This window comes from Lepus europaeus, chromosome 5, assembly GCF_033115175.1.
Source record: "Lepus europaeus isolate LE1 chromosome 5, mLepTim1.pri, whole genome shotgun sequence".
Classification (NCBI taxonomy): domain Eukaryota; kingdom Metazoa; phylum Chordata; class Mammalia; order Lagomorpha; family Leporidae; genus Lepus; species Lepus europaeus.
Genome location: NC_084831.1, coordinates 56,809,158 through 56,827,334, shown reverse-complemented (window position 1 = coordinate 56,827,334; position 18,177 = coordinate 56,809,158). Strand labels below are relative to the sequence as shown.

General features: G+C 46.1%; 1 protein-coding gene across 2 annotated transcripts in view; it reads left to right on the top strand.

Moving 5' to 3' along the window:
• The first annotated feature begins 3,194 nt into the window (after window positions 1-3,194).
• The window catches only part of JAK1 (Janus kinase 1), a 142,826-nt gene continuing 127,843 nt past the window's right edge, over window positions 3,195-18,177 (top strand). Inside the window, exon 1 of one of the 2 annotated variants that reach the window (XM_062191476.1) lies at window positions 3,195-3,381. The gene's annotated coding sequence lies outside the window, so the exon portion shown is untranslated. The remainder of the gene's footprint in view (window positions 3,382-18,177) is intronic. The other variant, XM_062191478.1, reaches the window with a different exon arrangement.

Below are 18,177 nucleotides of genomic sequence, written 5' to 3'. Positions count from 1 at the left end.
GTGATTATCCTCATTTATAGAAATAGAAACTTAAAGAAGTGTGGTCTTTTGTGCAAAATCCTGCAAGAGGAAAGCCAGAATTAAATGAGATAATACATATGTACTGAACACACTGCTGGGTGGATCATATGTTGGTTAAGTGCAAGTGAAAGATTTCATGTGATGTTCAGATACTTTTAATAAGAGGAAGCGGTTGTGGGGGTGGGGAGTAAGGTCCATGCTCTAAGTGCCTGTGTGTCTAATAAATGTATGACCAACATGTGATTCTGAGCATCTTAATAATGGGATTGAAAGGAGAAATACGGATGATCAGGTCCATATGTAGTAAGTAACCCTGTCCAAGAAGAGTATAGCTATGTCTGGAGTTCAGGCCCAAGGGCACTTTTCAGGACACAGGATTTGACACTTGGAAGAATCCTAGAGGATGAGACAAGCTTACTGTGGGCTGGCTCTTAGAAACCTGGGAGAGGTGCTGGCCACATCTGGGTAAAGTGGAGAGTTCTGAGTTGCCCTGGCAGAAGGTAGAGAAGGTTTAAGAAGTTGAGCAAGGGATAATTGTAGAAAGGAAATATTGTGTAAGACCAGAGAATCCACGGGAGGCCCAAAAGACACACCATTTACTATGACCGTCAGGAGGGGTACCGTGGTGGCTCCCCCTGCAGGCTGTGGCTTAGAGTGAGACAGTGATCCTTAGTAGCCAGGGGCATGCAAGGGCTCCTCCCAAGGGAGAGACTTGTTTGGAAGTGCATCCATTTGACTCAACTCCATTTTTGTGACTCTACTCTGGAGAAGTTACTTAACTATCAAATATGTAATTTAATATTTAATTATTACTTCAAAATTATTTGTGTGAAAAAGTGCATTAGTTGAAGACTTGGGTGCAAACATGACAATACATGTATGCTTATAAGTTAATTTTTTTTAAAGATTTGTTTATTTGAAAAGCTGAGTGATAGAGAGGGAGACAGAGGGAATCTTCCACCTACTGGTTCACTCTCCAAATGGCTACAATGGCTGGGGCTGGGCCTATGCTGAAGCCAGGAGCCTTGAACTCCACCTGGGTCTCCCACATGGATGGTAGCACCCAAGTACTTGGGCCATATTCTGCTGAACAAAATATATAACACGGTAACTATCTACATGAGGAGGCTTCAAAAAGTTCATGAAAAAAAATGGAATCATAGATAGTTTTATTTTGGTGCAAAAATTTGAAATCCATACATATGAGGTGGGGTCTTCAGAAAGTTTGTGGAGGGGGAGGGTGTTTAGCACAGCAGTTAGGATACCAGTGTCCTACATCAGAATACCTGGGTCTCATTCCTGGCTTTGCGTCTGGCTCCTGACTCCAGCTTCCTACTGAGACAGACTCAAGAGGTAATCGTGATGGCTCTGAGTGATTGGGTTCTTGATACCCACATAGGAGATCTGAATTGAGCTCCTGGCTTCCAGCTTTAACCTGGCTCAAGCCTGGCCCTTATGGCATTTTGGAAGTACTGTTGTATTAGGCTTGTAAGGTTACAGGTAGTTGTGGTTTTATTTTGTTTTGTTTTGTTTTGGCTTTTTGACAGACAGAGTGGACAGTGAGAGAGAGAGAGAGACAGAGAGAAAGGTCTTCCTTTGCCGTTGGTTCACCCTCCAATGGCCGCCATGGCCGGTGCGCTGTGACTGGCGCATTGCGCTGTGACTGGCGCCGGCCATACAGGTAGTTTTATCTCTTTTCTTTTTCTTATTTTTTAATTTTTAAAAATATTTTATTTAGGCTGGCACCGTGGCTTAACAGGCTAATCCTCCGCCTTGCAGCGCCGGCACACCGGGTTCTAGTCCCGGTCGGGGCACCGGATTCTATCCCAGTTGCCCCTCTTCCAGGCCAGCTCTCTGCTATGGCCCAGGAGTGCAGTGGAGGATGGCCCAAGTGCTTGGGCCCTGCACCTGCATGGGAGACCAGGAGAAGCGCCTGGCTCCTGGCTTTGGATCAGTGAGATGCGCCGGCCGCAGCGGCCATTGGAGGGTGAACCAACGGCAAAAAGGAAGACCTTTCTCTCTTTCTCTCTGTCTCTCTGTCTCTCTCTCTCTCACTATCCACTCTGCCTGTAAAAAAATTTTTTTTAATTTATTTATTTGCAAGGTATAATTACAGAGAGGAAAAGACAGAGAGAAAGGTCTCCTTCTGCTTGTTCACTCCCCAAATGGCTGGTGCCGATTTGAAGCCTGGAGTTTATTTCTGGACTTGGACTCGGGTGCAGGGGCCCAGCACTTGGGCCATCTTTTGCTGCTTTCTCAGGCCACAGCAGAGAGCTGGATCAGAAGTGGAGCAGCCAGGTCTTAAACCGGTGCCCATATGGGATGCCAGCATTGCAGGTGGAGGCTTGGACTACTGCCACAGTGCAGGCTCTCTATCTCTTTTCTTTATAGTTTCCAACATTTTGAAATGAAATTCATGATTCGTACAATGGGTTTTAGTTTAGCGTTCCTCTGTACCTCTTAAAGGCAAACCTCCTTGTTTGACTACAATATGTTTTCCCAACGTTATCTAACTGATAAGCAAATGCTCTTTTGATAAAGATTGATGAAGATTTATGTGTGGGGGCTGTTAAGTTGCTGCTTGGAAGGCCCGCATCTCATACTGGATTTCTGGGTTGGAAACCTGCTGCTCTCTTCAGATCCTGCTTGCTGCTAATGTGCGCCCTGGGAGGCAGCAGGCATGGCTCAAGTGCTTGGGTCCTGTCGCCCACGTGGGAGACCCAGATTGGGTTCCAGGGCTCCTGCGTTCGTCCTGGCCCAGTCCTGGCAGTTACAAACATCTGAGGCCAGTGAAACAGCATACGGAAGGTATGCTTCTCTCCCCTTTACCTTCCAAATAAAGCGAAATAAAAATAAAATAAAAAAGTGTTGAGAGACTCCAGCCTTGGGAGAAGCCCATCTGTGGGCAAATCCCGACAATTCTACTTCGATTCCAGAAGAGGCGCTAAAAAGAGGTGAGTTGAAGGAGCGAGAGCGAGAGAGCGAACACAGCACGGAGCCCGCGGCGGCAACTGGAGGCGCAAGGCCCTGGGCCTGGACCACGGCCCCCGCCCGACTTTGCCCCGCTGCCGCTCGCGACGTCACGAGGGGGCGGGGCGGGGGCGGGGCCGGCCGCGGGGCGGGGCGGGGCGGGAGGCGGGTGCGTCGCCGAGCGCAGGCCGCGGCGCCCGCGGAGTAGCCGGGAGCTGCGGACCGCGCGGGCCTGCTCCTCATCCGCTGGTTGCCCTCCAGGCGCCCCTTCCTCAGCCCTAGGCGTGTCCTCGCAGGAGCCCGGCGGGGCTGGCCGCCTAGCGAGCCGGCCCCTGACCGCGACCCGCACAGCTGCGCGGAGCCCGCCCGGCCCAGGCGCACACGGAAGTGGTGAGTGTCACCGAGAGGAGGTGGGGGAGCCTGCGCGGCCGGCCGCGGCGACCTGGCGAGGGGCGCGGAGCCCCGCACGGGCCGAGGCGGCCGCCGCTCTCCGCCCTCCTCGCGCGCCGCGCAGTCCGGGCGGCCCCGGCGTCCACCCCGGGCCGGCCGGCGGAGGAGTGCGGGCGCGGAAGGCGGGGGATTTCCAGCGGAGCCGGGCGGCCCGGAGATCTGGGGTGGGGGCCGGCCGGCGGGGAGAGATCGAGCTCGCCGCCCCCTCCCCCAGAGCGCACGGCAAGTTTTCATAAACAAGCCCGGAGCGCGCCGTCTGACATCCTGTTTATGCCACCCTGAGATCCAGCCGCGGGCTTCGGGCTGACGGCCCTCGCTCGCGACGCCGTGAACTTGACCGCGGGTTGCGGCAGGGGGCGAGGAGGTTAGCTTTCGGCTGCGGGGCGGAGGCTGAGGGTCCCAGCCGCATTCCTCCCTGGTCTCCTCGGGGAGGAAGAGCTGCTAGAGTCGGCTGAGGGTGGGGGGCGTCTGTGAACTCAGGAAACGCCCCCTCCTCTCTCCGGTTCTGTTGGGAACGCAGGCCCCAGGTAGCCTGCGGAAGAAAAGGGGGAAAGGTGACCCTGGGCGAGAGAACACTCGGTCCCCTCGCCCCGGGGAATCCTGAACCCTGCTGTAAAGGGACGGATAACCAACGCTGGAGCTGGGTTCTGGCTCTCCCTCCGGCGACCCCATGGGTCAGCGCCTCAGTCGGAGGGGCCGAGGTGCTTGGCACGCGGTGCACACGCCTGCGGGTCACTCTCCGGGTCCCAGGGAGTGGGCTTCTTTCGCGTGTGTTTACGGAAGTTCTCCAGGGAGCCTGGAGAGAAGGTGTGATTATTGCCTGGCAAGTGTTGGGGTGTACTTTTTTTAATGTTCTCCACGTTTCCCGTGTTTTCCTGGGGCAGGAGACCGTGTTCTCGCCGTCCCTTTTATTCGCGTCTTGGACATGCTATTAACGTTGCTCCGGGACGTAGTCCTCGAGTTTTTCTCTCGGTGGCAGGAATTTGCAGTGGTATAAAGTCGCCATTACTTTCTTCAGGGAGGAAAACATTGAAAACCTTGGTAGTTAAGTGATGAGTCTATTGCAGATACAATTAAGTACAATCATGGAGTCTTTGGTTGTTGGCCTTTTTTTTTTTTTTTTTTCCTAAGAAAAGATTTGAGATATGTTTGGGCATATATATATATACAGTGGAAACAGATTCTTCGAGATCAGCGTTTTGTGTTGATTACATGTTTGTTTCTCCCATTTTTTGTTGACTCTCTTGCTTTTGGTGACTCTGAGGTTTTCCAAGACCAGGAAATCGTTTTTATTGAAGGATCAATGTGTTCTTTTGTACTTTGTGTTGAAGGTTGATGGAGACTCTCAGAGTGCTGGACTCTTCTAGTACAAACTGCTTTGTAATATGGAGAAAATGTCTCCCATGTATAGATACAGATCAAATTTAAATATGTAAGCAGATCATACTTAAGGGCTGTGGACAGGAGTAGGAATAATGAAAGCCTCTATTTAATTCTATATGTCATCTTAAGTAAACACTTTCGCTGTTCCTTAGTTTCTTTGAGCAGCTACAAAACTGTATTATTAGGGTTGCAGTGTGACACTGCACATCGAGGATGGCCAGTTTCCTCCATTCCCCAGTGTACTAATTATTTACTATAGTCAGGAAATGATGATAGAGATTGCATGAGTTAGACATTGGTAAAATAATTTCCTAAAATATAACTATATATCAGTCGTAGTTTAGATGGTCTTAATGTCAGTTTGGCTAATGCTGTGTACAAACTTGTGATTATCTCTGTGAACATGTAGAAACCTTTTACAGAGGGATGGTACTAAGAAGAGTTAGGTTGCAAATCTTTTCAAAATTCAGGCACTAACTACTAAAAAACCTAGTGACAATAAGGAATTCTGGGGGTGGGGTTGCCTTTGCAGGAGTAGAGACTTGGGTTCAATGACATAGAGACTTCTAAATAGATTGTGAGGTCCACCAGTTTAGATTCTGGTTTACATACACTATTGGTTCCAGCTGCAGACCACTAGCTACAAACTCTAATAATGTTTAAACTTTTCACTCAGTTTCTTCTGCATACCTTGAAGTAACACATAGATGTGGCCAGAAACCTACATGAAGTGAATATTGAGAACATGTGTAGGTTTTTACCTGTTTTTAGAGAACACTAAGGTAGTCACAAATAACTGCATTTATGGTCTTATTACCAAAGACTAAGGTCTTTGTTTTTAACTCTCAGATTCCCCTGCTAAGTGTTTTCCCTCCTCAACATACATTCTGCATGTCTTTATTATGTTCTGACAAGATAATGATATGTCATTAGAAGATTTATTATCCGCGATATATTTGTGCAAAGCAATTCTTGTTCATTTCTACATTAGAAAAATTGTTTCAAGAGGATGGGGAATCAGTTAATTGAGCCTCGCTGAGCAAGCAGCATCTGCTGGCACTGTCATCTGGGGCCTTGTCACAGAACAGAGGTGCTAGAAGGGACCTTGCAGATTCTTTTAGACCACTGGCTCCAGCTGGGCATGAGTTTGCGCCCACAGACATGTTTGCAGTTTCTGTGGATATTTTGTTAGAATTCGGGCCGGGGTGGTGCTGTGGCTTCTAGTGGGTAGAAGCCAGGGATGCTGCTAAGCATCCTGCAGTGCCCAGCGCAGCTGTCCACAGCATAGCACCATGGAGTACAAAATGTCGGTAGTGCTTGGGTGAAGAAGTCCTGCTTTGTAGTACTGGGTGAGGAACAAGAAGACACAGGCTCTGACAGGTGTGAATCGTTTCCCTTCCAGCACCTATTCTCATCTGTGAAAAGGAGAAAAAATACCCACCTTGGCCATCTCACTGAGTTGTTGAGGGAAATCAGATATTGCCTGTATAATGTATGGGAATGGAAGTGCCATTTTGAAGACACTGTTTTTTATAAATGAATTCCTCTAAAGATAATACCTATCATTGAGAGGAAAAGGGTGGAGGCTTTTGTTAATCATTTTTGGGGGTAAAGGACTCAGTGTACTTTAACTCCATAATTTCTTTAAGCATAAAGGTGATTTTCTCATACCAAAAGGGAAAACTTGCTGCAGAAAAATAAGAAAATACAGGAAAGCAGTAGTTACAGGGAAAAAAATCATCTGTGCTCCACTCCCTTTCCCATTTCAGGACAATCACATTCTTACCCATTTCGTTTCTGTAAGGGAGGTTAAAATTGGGAGAAGAGAAATTGAAGAGAATTGAAAATGAATCTTGATGCAAATGGAAGGGGAGAGGGAGCGGGAGAGGGGAGGGTTGCGGGTGGGAGGGAAGTTATGGGGGGGGGAAGCCATTGTAATCCATAAGCTGTACACTGGAAATTTATATTCATTAAATAAAAGTTAAAAAAAAAAAAATTGGGAGAAGGGCTAATGGCCCAAACAGAGCGCAGCTGGTGAGCAGGGAAGGTGCTGCTTGTTTCTGTACCTTTCAATTTTCTCTCTTTACAAGGAAAGTCTGTTCCATTATAGCAGGCATTAGGGAAATTGGCTCTCTGTTTTTCCGCATCTTGAGCTAACCTCTAAGCCGTGTTCTCATTAGGCTTGTTGTTTACTCCCTGCTTCTTGGTCTCCCTGTGCTCAGCTAGGTGTGCCACCGTTGCTTCCTGTCTCAGCAACCCTCTGGTGACATGGGCTTTTAAACAGCTACCATGTCGAAATGACTGGGTTTTCAGGGCAGGAAGCGAATTGCAGAGTGTATTCTTCCTTCTGAAGTGCACCAACATTTTGGCAGATTGAGACAACAAGAAAGCATAAAACACAAAGCTTGTTTCCATGTGGCCTTTACTTTCTCAGGTTTAAGGATCTGCGGTTATTTGCAGTGGCAGTGGGCACACATTCTTCCTTGGTGGTCTTGAGTAAATTAGCCAGTTCCCAGGCAAGACCTGGTTTAGATGTAAAAGGAAACTTCAAGCCTGCTCTGAACAGAAGACAGAGCTGGTATGGGGATATTTTTAATCTGGAGTGAATCAGTTTATTTAATAGTAATATTCACATGACATTTTGTTCATTTATTCATTCAGTAAATGCTTGCGGAGCTCTTGCTGTAGCTCTGAGAGAAAAAGTAGAAACAGGCAGAACTCCCTGCCCTCCTCTGCAGCAGGTGGGAGACCCCAGAGGAGAGGGCATTTGCAGAGTTTTGCAGTTGATTATACGCAAGCAAATGGATCAGTCCTGCTTTGTGACTGTAGAATGTTTCCTGGTTAGCCTTCAGGGTACTCCTTTGAAGTCTAAGGAGTAAGCAGTAAGCTTTCCTTTTTTTTTAAAAATTTTTCTTTTTAGAAATACTTACAGATTAATTCATCATTCCTTGTATACATAAGCATCTCTCTTTTTTTTTTTACTTTTTATTTTTTTAAGATTTATTTTATTTATTTGAAAGAGTTACAGAGAGAAGTAGAGACAGAGAGAGAGGTCTTCCACCCACTGGTTCACTCCACAGATGGCCGCTACGGCCCGAGCTGTGCCTGTCCGAAGCCAGGAGCCAGTTTCTTCTGGGTCTCCCATGCGGGTGCAGGGGCCCCAGGACTTGGGCCATCTTCTACTGCTTTCCCAGGCCATAGCAAAGAGCTGGATTGGAAGAGGAGCAGCCGAGACTAGAACTGGCGTCCATATGGGATGCTGGTTTTAACTCGCTGTGCCACAGCACTGGCCCCACAAGCATCTCTTTAGTACTAACAGTGTGCCTGTCAGTTGGATGGGGCTCCATTTATGTGGGAATAAGCTTGCTGTGTGTGGCTGTTGCCCAGTGTGGATGATATTGTATTAGAGTGCCCCAGACTGGGGGAGGGCAGGCATTTGGCACAGTGGTTGATACTACTTGGGGTGCCTGCATCCAGTATTAGAGTGCCTCTGTTCAAATCCCAGCTCTGTTTCAGATTCTAGATTCCTGCTGATGCACACCTTGGGGGGCAGAAAGAGATGGATCAGGTTTGTGGGTCCCTGTCACCCTGAGAGCTGGATTTGGTTCTGATCCTCCTGGCTTTGGTCTAGCTGTTGCAGGCATTTGCCGGGGGGCAAACCAGTAGATGGAAGGTCTCTCCCTGTCGCTTTGCTTTTCAAATAAATAAAATTTGGGGGCAGATACTGTGGCACAGCAGGTTAAGCTGCTGCTTACAAAGCCCACATCCATATCAGAGTGCTGGTTTGAGTTCTGGCTACTCTGCTTCCAATCCTGGGAGGCAACAAATGATGGCTCAAATCTTCGAGTCCCTTCCACCCATATGGAAGACCCCAGTGGAGTTCCAGGCTCCTGGCTTAGGCCTGGCCCAGCCCTGGCTATTGCATGTTTGGAGAATGAACCAGAAGACTTCACTCACTCTCTTTCTGTCATTCTGTGTTGCAAGTAGATGAAAATAAACTATTTTTTAAAAAGCACTAGGACTCTCTGGAAGAGGGCAAAACCCTGCTTGGAGCTCTTGTTAAATGCTTTTTTGAAGAATCTTCATTTGTGTAGGGCTTTGAGTGGGTAGAAGCAGAGATGCAGCAGGAGCAAAGGTAGGAAGCTGGGCATGTACGTGACAAAATGGGAAGTGGCCACTGTGGCTAGAGCAGACACCAGATGGGAGGGAGCAGAAGGAGGTGAGGCTAGACATGCAGGCCGGGGCTGGATTGTGAGCATGGGACTCTCTATACATCTGTGAGCGGTGTGAGGTCAGGGAAGTGGCCTGTACTGAATCAGTGTGTGGAGAAGAAGAGAAACCACTGGAAGTTTCTGAACCCCAGAAAAACACTAACAAATGGAAGAATTGGGAAGCACTGAAAGTTCTATGCACGGTCAGCTGCTTCTGACTATTGTGCTATTCTTTCCTTCTCATCTAGAAAATGCTCTTTACTTAGCCATTCCTCCTAAGCAGTGCAGAAGACTGCAAGGAAACAGGGCATGCTTAGCCAAAAGAGAATGCTTGCCTTATAGTGGAGCAAAACCTACTTTGATTTGCTTTTAATTTATAAAGCATTCTTTGACCGTTTATCTGACTGGGTTTCAAGTCGGTAGATCACATACAACAAACCTACAAGACAAGGGTTCTGAAAGAGTGAATCCAGGAAGGCACACTCTTGGAGGCAAGCAGTGTTGATTTTTTTTCATAGTAGTTAATGAGGAATAGGAGCTTTGTGAAAAGCAGACACATGATTCAAATGTGAAACAATCTGGGGCATTTAGTGGCAGGGCAAACCATTTTGAACACTGTAGCAAGCGGAAGCTGACACTGTTAAGCATGCAGTGTGGGAATGGATACAGCTGCAGCTGCCCGAGCCATTGAGAAGAGGTCAGGTTGTGGAGCCTAATTGAAATGCAGTGGGAGTTCTCCCCCAGAAACAGGCAGCTTCAGACACCTTAGTGGGGGTTGGGAGGTGTGAAAGTATAGGCTGGGGACATTCTGCAGAATGGAAAGCCAGTGGGGCACTTTGCTTAACTCCTCAGGGGAAGAGCTTTATTTTTATTTTTTTAAGATTTTATTTGAGAGGTAGAGTAACGGAGAGAGGGAGAGACAGAGAGAAAGGTCTTCCATCCACTGGTTCACTCCCTAAATGGTCACAATGGCCTCCGAAGCCAGGAGATTCTTCTGGGTCTCCCATGTGGGTGGGAGACCAGGAGGAAGCACCTGGCCATTGCGGCCATTTAGGGGGTGAACCAACGCAAGGAAGACTTCTCTCTCTCTCTCTCTCTTTTTTTAAATTTTGACAGGCAGAGTTAGAGAGACAGAAACGTTCTTCCTTCCGTTAGTTCACCCCTCAAATGGCCGCTACAGCTGGCGCTGCGCTGATCCGAAGCCAGGAGCCAGGTGCTTCCTCATGGTCTCCCATGCGGGTGCAGGGCCCAAGCACTTGGGCCATCCTCCACTGCCTTCCCCGGGCCACAGCAGAGAGGTGGACTGGAAGAGGAGCAACTGGGACTAGAACCTGGAGCCCAAATGGGATGCCGGCGCCGCAGGCGGAGGATTAACCAAGTGAGCCGGCCCAAGACCTCTCTATGTCTCTCTCTCACTGTCTAACTCTATTTGTCCAAAAAAAAAAAAAAAAAACCCTCAAATTATATTCAGAATGTTTTAAGATCGTAGAGAGGTGCCACCTAGTAGAAGCAGAACAAAGATAGCTGATATGTTGTTTTTTTTTGACAGGCAGAGTGGACAGTGAGAGACAGAGAGAAAGGTCTTCCTTTTGCTGTTGGTTCACCCCCCAATGGCCGGCGCGGTAGCGTGCTGCGGCCGGCGCACCACGCTGATCCGATGGCAGGAGCCAGGTGCTTCTCCTGCCAGGTGCTTCTCCTGGTCTCCCATGGGGTGCAGGGCCCAAGCACTTGGGCCATCCTCCACTGCACTCCCTGGCCACAGAGAGAGCTGGCCTGGAAGAGGGGCAACCGGGACAGGATCGGTGCCCGACCGGGACTAGAACCTGGTGTGCCGGCGCCACAAGGCGGAGGATTAGCCTAGTGAGCCACGGCGCCAGCAGCTGATATGTTCTATGTTAGAACAGCTTAAGTAACAATTGAGTCAGTAAAACACTTGGGTACTTTAAAAAGGTGATTTCTCAAATCTACAAGGGTTAAAGTTGCTGGCTAAATTAGGTTTTACTTAAATTTATTCAAATAAAATAGGTTTTAAGGAAAAATGAGAAACAAAGATGCATTTATTTAACTTTAAATGCCATGTAAGGTTGATAATTTGGTAGAGTGTATTAGCCTTTCTGGGAAAGTCAATATAAAGAAACTGTGTTGCCGTCACTGATTCAGTTTACTTAGCAAAATGTCTGCTGGCGGAGGGGCACCAGGCATAGCTGTTTGTAAAATGGTGCCTGCAGAGTTGTGTGGAAATTGACAGTCTTTTAAATGATAATGCTCCAGTGAATATTGCTGCTTAAGGAATTATAAGAGTTAAAAGAATTCTCATATATATACATACTCAGTTTCCACTGAAAGTTTTTACAGTTTTATTTCCATATAAAAGGCTGTGCTTTCCTAGAGTAAGATTTATCCAAAATTTTAAATTGTATAGAGTTGGCTCTTTCTCCTCATTTATACACACACTTTCCATATTTTGAGTGTATTTCCTTCTTGGTGATATTTAGTTGAGCAGGTTTCTTGGGTGTTATGCATACTCAGAAGAATGGTAGTTGCCACTGTGGTTGGAAAAGAGCTCTTAATATCATTTACATCCCACGTGCTTTGATATCAATCCTTGTTTTCTCATTTGAGAATGAGAACAACAGTAAAACTCTGATTTGTAGAAGGGCAGTTGGTATGTCCACCTGAACTGGTGAAAAGGCCAACTTATATGAATTTAAAAACTAAATTTAGGTCTTATTTTCAGGAACATTAGATAACTCAGATCAGCATGAAGATATAAAGTAGAAATAGATAAGAACAATTTGTAATTAGTGAAGCTCTTATTTGTTTTTAATTGTGTTTTTAAGGGCTTCGGGATATTAGAACTGACAACGGTTCATTTAATTAAGCACAATTATATCTGTAGGCTTGCTTGCACAGTTAATTTGTTTAGATTATAACAAGGCTGTAATTTATAGTAATTTTTTTCCATTAGTAGAATTGAAAAGTAATCTTTTATAGGAATAGAAAAGACAAAACAAAAGAACTCAAGGAAAAACAATTGGCCAAGTATATATCTTCTCAGGGAAAAATATTAAGACATTTTAAAAATTTTATTTGTTTTAAAGGAGCCAGGAGCTGGGTGCTCAATCCAAGTTTCCCATGTGGGAGGCAGGTACTCAATTACTTGAGCCTCCCAGGGTGTACATTAGCAGGAAGCTGAAATTGGCATCTGGACACCCTCTTGTGGGATGTGGGCAGGTGAAGCAGCATCTTAACTACTAGGCCAAGCGCTAAGCCAGAACCAACGGCAGAAAGGAAGACCTTTCTCTCTGTCTCTCTCTCTCACTATCCACTCTGCCTGTCAAAAAAAAAAAAAAAAAACAAAAAAAAAAAACAAAAACAAAAACCAGACACTGTTTGGGATACCCACATCCCATACCAGAGTGGCAGCTTCAAGTGCCACCTCCAACCCCAATTCCAGCTTCCTACTAACGTACACCTTGAATGAAGGCTCTAGTGGCTGGGTCCCTGCCACCCACATGGGAGACCCAGATTGAGTTCCCAGCTCCTGGCTTCTATCTGGCACAGCCTCAGTCGTTGTAGACATTTTGGGACTGAACCAGCAGATGGGGGAGCTCACATGTGTGCAGTGTGTGTGTGTGTGTCCTGTTTCTACCTTTCAAATTAAGTTTTTAAATAAATTTTTTAAAAGAATGCAGAAAAGCATAATAAATGTTTCACGATTTGAATGCATAATAATGAATAATCCATTTTGGCACAGTGTAGAAAGAAACAGAACAAGCTGAAAAGGTAAGCGGAGGACTTATCCCAAGAAGCCTTTACTACCAGACTAAGGTAGAGGTTGGACTCTTTTCTGTAAGCAAAAAGGACTTGCAAAGGCTTGCGTTCAGGGAGATCCTACAACCTGAGTCAAGCTGCAGAAGATGAGTCTGTGTCCATGGGGGATATCCTGGAGGGGAGGCTGGAGGCAGGGATGCTAGACTGCTATGATCACCCTGGTGATGGAAGCCAGAGCAAGGCTGCAGCTGTGCAAATGGAGAGAAGGCAATGGTGGGAAACTCTGGGAGGGAGCAGTAGAAGAGCCTGCAACTGCTAGGTGTAGGGTGGGGAGAAAGCAACAGGGGAGGTCAGGAAGAGTCCAAGGGCAGGGGTCAGTAATCTGGCCTGCATGCCAAACCTGGCCTGCCACTTGTTTTGTACAGCCAATGAGGTGACTAATTTTTCCATTTTTAAGTGGTAGAGGGGGAAAGAGTAGCATTTTGTGACAAGTGGAAATACAAAGTTCAATGCTTATATGTGAAGTCTGCCTGGAAACAGAGGCAGGCTCACCGGTCCAAACACGGTGTCAGTGTTAGCGCTACAACAGCAGATCTCACTAGTGACAACAGACCGGTTAGCCTTCCCAATTCACAGTCTTTGCTGCCTTTCCCTTCACCAGGTAAGCTTTCTAAGGTTCTGAGGAAGCTGGATACAGACGGTATTAAGAGAAACAGGGAAATCATCTGTCAGTACAATGACAGGCCAGGAGAGATATTAGTTCTGTAACAATTAATGGGAAGTGTCAGCAAAGAACAGCTAGGGTGGAATGAACAGATCATGCCACTCGGGTGCTAGGCACTGGCTCCTTTCTCTGCCTCCTATATTCTTCCTCTGGAACACTATGTCCCCGACTCCTACTCTTTTTTCACTCATCTCTCAGAAATATGCCCAAAGTTTTACCTAATGGCTTCAGCTGAACACAATCAGAATAGCCAATTTAGGCATTATCCGTAATACTTTTCTTCAGTCTGTAATACATGAATTAACCCTAAAGTGGGCTTGCAGGTGTACTTAAGCAAGCTTCATTGCATCTCTTAACATAAATCATATCTCTCTGGCTACCTGTGTGCAATCCACCAAGCTAATTTAATTAGCAGTATGACTTTCTTTTTATTTATTATTATTATTATTTTTTTTTTTTGACAGGCAGAGTGGATAGTGAGAGAGAGAGACAGAGAGAAAGGTCTTCCTTTTTGCTGTTGGTTCACCCTCTAATGGCTGCTGCGGCCGGCGCATCGCGCTGATCCAAAGCCAGGAGCCAGGTGCTTCTCCTGGTCTCCCATGTGGGTGCAGGGCCTAAGGACTTGGGCCATCCTCCACCGCCTTCCTGGGCCATAGCAGAGAGCTGGCCTGGAAGAGGGGCAACCTGGATAGAATCCGGTGCCCTGACTGGGACTAGAACCTGGTGTGCCGGCACCGCAAGGCAGAGGATTAGCCTGTTAAGCCACGGCGCCGGCCCCAAATAGTGTCTTAACTGCGTGGCTCCTGGCTTTGGATCGGCGCAGCTCCGGCCGTTGCGGCCACCTGGGGAGTGAACTGGCGGATGGAAGACCTCTCTCCGTCTCTCCTCTCTCTGGGTAACTCTGCCATTCAAATAAATAAATAATTTTTTTTTTAAGTAAAGACTATTTATTTGAAAGGCAGAGTTACAGAGAAGCAGAGGCAGAGAGAGAGAGGTCTTCCATCCACCGGTTCACTTCCCAGATGGCTGCAACGGCCGGAGCTGCGCCGATCCAAAGCCAGGAGGCAGGAGCCTCCTCTGGGTCTTCCCATGTGCATGCAGGGGCCCAAGGACTTAGGTGGAGCAGCCAGGACTGGAAGCATATAGAATGCCAGCACTGTAGGAGGCAGCTTTACCCAGCACTGGCCCTTTTGTCAGTGTCTTGTAACCTGCAGATGATTGTGTGTTTGGGGTAGGGCCTGTCTGAGGGATATATAGTGTATCTTCCTCAAGGAAGGGGAGAGGGAGCAAGGGGATGAGACAAATGATTTGTGTTTACTGTGTCCAGTGTTGGGCTGTGTGCTTTGCATTTGATAGTCTAATCTTTGTAATAACCAGGGAGTTGTTTCTTTCTTTCTTTCTTTCTTTTTTTTTTTTTTTTATTTGAAATGCAGAGTTAGAGAATGAGAGCTTCCATCTGCTGGTTTATTCCCCAAATGACCACAATGGCCAGGGCTGGGCCAGATCGAAGCCAGGAGATTCTTCCAGGTCTCCCATCATGGGTGTAGGGTCTGAAACACTTAGGGTATTCTCCACTGCTTTCCCAGACACATTAGTAGGGAACTGGATCAGAAGTGGAACAAGTAGGACTTGAACCAGAGCCCATATGGGATGCTGGTACTGCAGGTGGCAGCTTTACCCACTATACCACAATGCTGGTCCCCAAGTTGGATCTTAATGGCATCATTTTCCAGTTGAGCAAACAAAGCTTATAAATGGCAGAGCTGGAATTAAAATCTGTTGCTATTTGCTGTTAAAAACTTCTCATTTCTTCCAATGACTTGTTTTTTAACTAGCAATGGGGATGTATTATTATTATTTTTACCATAGAATGTAAAATATAGTTTTTACTTAAGCAGTTACATGAATGAGGCTGATTTTAAGTTTCTTCACTGACAACTCCATTTTAACCATTTAACAAATTGTACTTAAATTAACAGTAGTAAAACAACAAGAGAATAGGAAGTATCTTCATTACCAAACAGATTAACAAATTTGCAGGCACCCAAATAGTTTCTGAGGCATATCAAAACACCTACATCAAAGGTTGCATTCATTTGAGAGGTTTCATTACATGTTTTGTGCTGAGACTATTTGTAGCATTTAAAGTATATACTAAGCAGCATTAGACTACTGTAGTTCACATTTGGGAAACACAGATTTAAGCTTTATACTACAACTTGCCAATTTAATGGTGCAGCTAATACAGAAACAATTACTCATTTCATATTTTTTCTTCTGAAATAAACTCAATAAGCAAATTCTCATTTAAGCACATGAAATAATGTCATGTCTTTTTCCTTATAAGAATAAATTTTACCTTCCCCTAGGAGGTTCACACCTCCCTTAGGATGTACCCCATGTGAAGAGATAGATAGGTCTGGGCCTCTTAACTTACAAGGTCTAAAGCCCACCAGATTATTATCAAGCCCCTTCTATCAGGTTCTATTTGCCTCTCAATCAGAAAACTTAATTGTAGCTTAGGCAGCACCTTTCTTGGCTCCTCTAATAATGACTCTGTCCTTTGTTCTAGACCCTGTCTAGTGCACTTGGGCCTCATTCCTTTGTAATCATAACCTCTACTCTACCACCAATGGCTCTACTCCCAACCTGTGTGTACTGATGGTCCTCTTCCCCACTTAATGCTGTATAATTGTTCAAACCTGGTAAATGCCACTCTTAGGATCATTGGTTACTATCCTCACCCTGTCTTTTATGACCTTGTCTAAATATGATCAGAGTCGGCGAACTTGGAAGGCTTCCATAGCCTTGGCAACTCATGACGAGAGCCTAGGGTGGTTACTGGCGCCATAAACTAGTCAATTTGTTGGGTCAACAACAGGAGCCACTGTGCACTTGCTCCTCATGTGGGATTTCTGTCCTTAATGTGCTGTACATTTTGATTTAATGCTATAACTAGTACTCAAACAGTATGTTCACTTTGTGTTTCTATGTGGGTGCAAACTGTTGAAATCTTTATACTAAATTGATCTTCTGTATATAAAGAGAATTGAAAATGAATCTTGATGTGAATGGAAGGGGAAAGAGAGCGGGAGAGGGGAGGGTTGCGGGTGGGAGAGAAGTTATGGGAGGAGGAAGCCATTGTAATCCATAAGCTGTACATTGGAAATTTATATTCATTAAATAAAGTTAAAAAAAGAATAAATTTTAAAATTCAAATACTTTTTTTAAAAGATTTATTTATTTGAGAGGCAGAGTTACAGACAAAGAGAGGGAGAGACAGAGAAGTCTTGTATCTGCTGGTTCACTCCCCAAATAGCCGAAGCAGCCAGAGCTGGGCTGATCTGAAACCAGGAGGCAAAAGCTTCTTCTGAGTCTCCCACGTGGGTGTGGGATCCCAAGTACTTGGACCATCTTCCATTGCTTTCCTAGGCTATCAGCAGGGAGCTGGATTGGAAATGGAGCAGCCAAGACTCAAACTGGCGCATGTATAGGATGGTGGCACTACAGGCGGAGGCTCAGCCCACTATGCCACAGTGCTGCCCCTCCAAATACTTTGTATCATGGAAATTTTTTTATTTTTTATTTTTATTTTTTATTTTTGACAGGCAGAGTGGACAGTAGAGGGAGACAGAGAGAAAGGTCTTCCTTTTTGCCATTGGTTCACCCTCCAATGGCCACCGCGGTAGGCGCACTGCGGCTAGCGCACCACGCTGTTCCGATGGCAGGAGCCAGGTGCTTCTCCTGGTCTCCCATGGGGTGCAGGGCCCAAGCACTTGGGCCATCCTCCACTGCCTTCCCGGGCCACAGCAGAGAGCTGGCCTGGAAGAGGGGCAACCGGGACAGGATCGGTGCCTCAACCGGGACTAGAACCCAGTGTGCCGGCGCCGCAAGGCAGAGGATTAGCCTACTGAGCTGCGGCGCTGGCTTGTATCATGGAAATTTTACCTAGCTGTACAAAGGCTCCCAAATACCATACAGTCATAAGTTTCTTCTTTGTAGATTCCATTAATTTATAGTTATTTTAGTACAGCTAAATGCAGGATACTACTCCAGATTTTTGGGCAACAAAAATGTCAGTGTGTCACTACCTGTATTTAAGTAGGAGCACACCACAACCACAACCATGGCAAGTAAATGCCTTCACATGCCCTCTGCTGCTTCCGGGGTTCCTTTCCACATCACAGGAGCTCATTTAATGGATACCATTGGTCTCAACCTATCTCTGAAAGTTCCTTTATTAAAAATTTTGAAATTTAACTGATGGAAAACCTATAGGCTCAGTATGCTAGTTTTTTGTTCTTATTCTTCACTAATTCAAATACAATATATAATGTTTTAAATTTTTTAGACACCTTATTAAAATGATTAAATATATCTAAAATAGCATTAGTGGGTAAAATATTAACCAAAAAAAGGCACTAAGACTATTTTTTAAAAGATTTATTTATTTATTTGAAAGAGTTACAGAGAGAGAGAGATCTTCCATCCACTATTTCACCAGTTGGCCTCAACGGTTGGCGCTGCGCCGATCCGAAGCCAGGAGCCAGGAGCCAGGTGCCAGGAGCCTCCTCCGGGTCTCCCACACAGGTGCAGGGGCCCAAGGACTTGGGCCATCTTCTACTGCTTTCCCAGGCCATAACA